Source organism: Argentina silus (assembly GCF_951799395.1).
Source record: "Argentina silus genome assembly, chromosome: 2".
Lineage (NCBI taxonomy): Eukaryota > Metazoa > Chordata > Actinopteri > Argentiniformes > Argentinidae > Argentina > Argentina silus.
In genome coordinates this window covers 3,081,483-3,087,482 of record NC_139656.1, presented here as the reverse complement: position 1 = coordinate 3,087,482, position 6,000 = coordinate 3,081,483, and positions in this window count along the sequence as shown.

Genomic DNA, 6,000 nt, shown 5'->3' with positions numbered 1-6,000 from the left:
TGCAAAAGGCAAAACTGAATAAGAGAAATTATAAGGGTAGTGTATGACTCCGGGTCAACATATCTGGTTGGACCTAGTGGTGATAACGGTTTAACTGATACTGAAGTAGGCAACCAAATGCACTAATTTTTGACTGTATAATTCTTACTCAGAAATGATTACTGAAGTAGGCCACCATACTAATGTTTGACTGTATAATTCTTACTCAGGGATGATTACTGAAGTAGGCTAATCATGTGTGGTAATGTTGATTGTATACCATATGTACTAAATGTTAACTTTGAGAAATGCCTAGATTAGTATGGCACAAAAAGGATTAATAGTGTAGGATTGCAGAAATCCACAATAAAAAGTATCCTTGAGTCCATGTTTAAGCATGAGAGTGATAAGTATGTCTAGTAGACATAACAACAGGTGCTCTTATACCCATGACTAAGCATGGGGGCGAACTCAGAGTGCTGACTGAATGAACGAGATCAAATTCTATGCTTGACTATGAACTAGATCAAATTCTATGCTTGACTGTGAACTAGATCAAATTCTATGCTTGACTGTGAACTAGATCAAATTCTATGCTTGACTATGAACTAGATCGAATTCTATGCTTGACTGTGACTAGATCAAATTCTATGCTTGACTGTGAACTAGATCAAATTCTATGCTTGACTGTGAACTAGATCAAATTCTATGCTTAACTGAGAACTAGATCGAATTCTATGCTTGACTGAGAACTAGGTCGAATTCTATGCCTGACAAAATTAACTAGATAAGAAAGGGTGGGGGTAAAGGAAAGCCCCGTTGCAAATTATAAAAAGAGCTCCCTGGAGCAGTACAACGGTCATTCCCCGCTGCGGAGCGTAACACCTGAAGGACCGGAGCAGGACTGAGTGTGCTGAAGATTACCCCGAAGTGGAAACTGGAGCCTCCATACTCTAGCAGATTCTCCTTGTCCGGAGCTCACATGCTGATTGAATTCTGACTGTCGGCCTCGCCACACGAGCACAACGGAGGCGGACTTTTGTTTGTATAACAACAGCTCTGGCGGATAGAGGAACCGGCTTCGCTCTGTACAAGTGAAACTGGGACTTCTCTAAATTTCACAGGCAGAGTAGGGACAGACTGATAGGTTTTATTATTTTCTAATTTTTATCGTTTTTGAATACTAGCATTTTACCATTTAATCACTCTGCCTGTAATGCTGCAATGCTTTAAGCCATCATTAAAGAATTTAACCTGCATTTAAAGGAACAGTTTTCTCAATTTTAATTCTTAATTATTATTATTTATTTTTTTAGTCATTCCATCCCTCATAAGCCTTTTTACCTCCTCCTGGTAACATAAAATATGATAGACTACTGTGCATAATACATCTTAGGATCTGAAGGGTTATATCTGGCCCCTTATTACCTCCTTTGGGTAAATTATCCTTACCGATAAACCCTTTATCCGCAACCACACCAACTGGCACTCATATCAGATTAGAGCGGTCGTTAACCATAGAGATTACCCACTTCTGTGTACGGTTTTATTTGGGGTGACTTTTCAGTGCAGCTGAGGTGGGTAGAGGAAGATATGGGAGGAACTATGGGATGTAGACCGTTAACAGCGGAGTGAATCTAATCGACACCAACCTACATAGGACCAGTCAGCATCTGACAGGGTAAGACCCCTCAGGCTGAGGATCCATAACCTGTTATCAGAGGGTTGGTCGGGGGCTGCTGTATAGGGCCTGAATTCCCGGGGAGACAGGCCATGCTGTTACTGTACCAGACGGTGATGTTACCAGCCAGGATGCTCTCCACAGCTCCAGAGTAGAAGGATTGAAGAATCCTCCAGGAGACTTTACATTTCCTCAGCTGCCTGAGATGGAACAGGTGTTGCCTTGCATTTCCCACCAGTGTACTGATGTGGGTAGTCCAGGTCAGGTCTTCTGTGATGGACTCCCAGGTATTTAAAACTGCTCACCCTGTCCACAGCAGTCCCACCGATGTCCAGCGGCGTGTAGGTCCTTGGATGTTGTGCTCTCCTGAAGTCCACAATCAGCTCTTTTGTCTTGGCGACATTCAGGATGAGGCTATTCTCCTGACACCAGAGTGACAGGTCCGCCACCTCGTCCAGGTAGGCTTCCTCATTGTTATCTGAGATCAGCCCCACCACAACTGTGTCGTCCGCAAACTTGATGATGGAGTTGTCGCTGGACTTAGCCACACAGTTGTGGGTGTACAGGGAGTAGAGGAGGGGGCTAAGGACGCAGCCCTGGGGGGTCCCTGTGCTCAGGATGAGTATGCTGGAGGTGTGTCTACCCACCCTGACCACCTGAGGCCTGGCAGTCAGGAAGTCCAGGATCCAGGCACACAGGCTTGATAAGTTAAGACCAAAGGGGGAAGTGTGTGTGTGTTTATCAACAACTCGTGGTGTGGCGACATACGGACTGTTTACAAGCACTGTTCGCCAGATGTGGAGTTTTTGCTGCTGAAATGCCATCCCTATTCTCTACCGAGGGAATTTACTGCTGAGTTTTTGGCCGCTGTTTACATCCCTCCGTGAGCTAACTCCACGGCAGTGCTCAGCAAACTCCACGAAGCTATCAGCGCGTTAGAGACTGCTCATCCTGATGCTGTTTTTATCGCCGCCGGCGACTTTAACCAGTGCAATTTACGGATTGTATTTCCCAAATACTGTTAACATGTGGATATTCCCACCCGTGAGAAGAACACACTGGATCATGTTTACAGTAGTATACGCAGTGCATACAAGGCTGCACCCCGCCCCCACTTTGGACACTCGGACCACATCTTGTTGTTCCTGTATCCAGCCTACAGACAAAGACTGAAACAGATAAACCCTGTCACTAAACAAGTCAAACTCTGGACCCCAGAGACTGAGAGCACCCTGCAGGACTGTTTTGCTCGGACAGACTGGGATGTGTTTAAAGCTGCAGCCACGCTGGAGGACTCTTCTGTCAGCATACAGGACTATGCTGAGTATGTGACTGGGTACATTAGCACTTGTGTCGACAACATCGTGCCCACCATACAAGTCAGGAAGTTCCCCAACCAGAAGCCCTGGATAAACAGTCAGGTACACCACATGCTGCGTGCTCGCTCTCTTGCATTTAGATCAGGCAATGAGACGGAGAACAAAGCTCCGAAGTATGGACTGAAAAAAGCCATTACAGCGGCCAAGAGGCAGTACAGAGAGAAGCTGGACGGCTTCTATTCTACTGCTGACTCCGGGCGGATGTGGCAAGGCCTGCAGCACATCACAGACTACAGGACCACCACCAACACCATCAGCTCCACAGACAGCCTGCCAGATGACCTAATTATCTTCTACACCCGCTTTGAGACCTCCAGCCACAGCACAGAGAGGAGGCACACACACCGGGACCCCCCGACTCCCCTCCCCTCCACTAACCATCTCATCAGGCCAGGTAAACAAAGCCCTGAGGAAGATCAACCCCCGCAAGGCAGCAGGACCAGACAACATCCCTGGGCGGGCTCTCAGAGCATGTGCCAACGAGCTGGCTGATGTTCTCACCTCCATCTTCAACCTTTCCCTCACTCACAGCACTGTTCCCTCCTGCTTCAAGACTACAACCATCGTCCCCCTTCCCAAGAAGAGCCAACCTGCCTGCCTGAATGATTACAGGCCAGTAGCACTCACTCCAATCATCATGAAGTGTTTTGAGAGAGTGGTACTGGCACACATTAAGAGCAGCATACCGGACACCCTAGACCCCCTGCAGTATGCCTACCGGCCCAACAGGTCCACCTCAGACGCTATCGCTGCTGTCCTCCATTATTCCCTCTCCCACCTGGAAAACAAAGACTCCTACATCAGGACACTCTTTGTAGACTACAGCTCCGCTTTTAATACGGTCATCCCCCACAGACTCATCCACAAAATGTCCACACTTGGCCTGCACCCCACCCTCTGTGACTGGCTCCTAGACTTTTTGACTGGCAGGCCCCAGTCTGTCAGGATTGGTAATAGGACTTCAGCCAGCATTATTACAAATGTTGGTACTCCACAGGGATGCGTCCTCAGCCCCATCCTCTACACCCTGTTCACCCACGACTGTGTCGCCTCCCACAAGGACAACATCATCCTAAAGTTTGCGGACGACACCGCAGTGATAGGACGCATCACTGGCGGGGACGAAGCGGCTTACAGGAGGGAGGTGGCCAGTCTGGTAGAATGGTGTGAGGACAACAACCTCACCCTCAATACGGACAAGACGAAGGAGATGATAGTGGACATGAGGAAGAAGAGGGGACCTCATCGGCCACTGTACATCCGGGAACTCGAAGTAGAGCGGGTGAGCAGCTTCAAATACCTGGGCGTCCACATCAGCGAGGACCTCACCTGGACACTTAACACCACACAGCTGGTTAAGAAGGCCCAACAGCGGCTGTACTTTCTGAGGAGGCTGAGGAAGTTTGGCATGTCGCCCAAGATCCTCAGCAACTTCTACAGCTGCATTGTTGAGAGCATCCTAACCAGCTGTATCACTGTGTGGTACGGCAGCACTACTGCTATGGACTGCAGACGCCTGCAGAGAGTGGGGAAGACCGCTGAGAAAATCACCAGGACTCCACTGCCCTCTCTGCAGAGCATCTACCACCGCAGAGCCCACAGGAGAGCCGCCTCCATCCTCAAGGACCCCACCCACCCCCAGCACGGACTGTTCACACTTCTACCCTCAGGCCGGAGGTACAGAAGTGTTAAATGCAGGACCACCAGACTAAAGAACTCCTTCTTTCCCACTGCCATCAGGCTCCTAAACAACACATAGGAGATTATAATCATGGACTACCTCATATAACTGTACTACCTCATATAACTGAACCCGACTGTTAAATTTTCAGTTTGCACATGCATAATAGCACTGCTTACATTTGCATTGTTTTATTATTATTATTGTTGCTTTTTTATTATCACATGCTGCCTTAAACTTTGTTATCTTGTATATTTTGTTTAGTATATATTGTATATTTTTTAGTATTGTACATTTTACATTGGTTGGCATTCTGATAAGATGATTGGTCTAGGACTGAACATTCCCCTGTGTGCCTGGATCCTGGACTTTCTGACGGCCAGGCCACAGGTGGTCAGGGTGGGTAGACACACCTCCAGCTCACTCACACTGAGCACAGGGTCCCCCCAGGGCTGTGTCCTTAGTCCCCTCCTCTACTCCCTGTACACCCACGACTGTGTGGCTAAGTCCAGCAAAAACTCCATCATCAAGTTTGCGGACGACACGGTCGTGGTGGGGCTGATCTCAGATAACAATGAGAAAGGCTACCTGGACGAGGTGGCGGACCTGTCACTCTGGTGTCAGGAGAACAGTCTCATCCTGAACGTCTCCAAGACAAAAGAGCTGATTGTGGACTTCGGGAGAGCACAAAAACTAAGGGCCTACACACCGCTGGACATCGGAGGGACTGCTGTGGACAGGGTGAGCAGTTTTAAATACCTGGGAGTCCACATCTCAGAAGACCTGACCTGGACTACCCACATCAGTTCTCTGGTGGGAAAGGCAATGCAGCGCCTGTTCCATCTCAGGCAACTGAGGAAATTCAGAGTCTCCCGGACGATCCTTCAGTCCTTCTACTCTGGAGCTGTGGAGAGCATCCTGGCTGGCAACATCACCGTCTGGTACGGTAACAGCACGGCCCAGGACAGGAGAGCTCTGCAAAGGGTGGTACACCTGGCAGAAAAAACCATGGGAGCTCCAACCCCCCCTCTCCATGCCCTGTACACCAGGAGGTGTAGGACCAGAGCCTACAGGATTATGAAGGACCCTCACCACCCGAAACATGGACTGTTCCAGCCGCTGCGGTCAGGAAAACGCCTCCGCTGTCATGCAGCAAGAACAGAGAGGCTAAGGCTGAGTTTCTTCCCCCACGCCATCAGAATCGTCAACGATGACCCCACCAGTGCCCCCCTCAAGTCACTCACACATGCACTGTCATCTTAACACATATGCACACACAT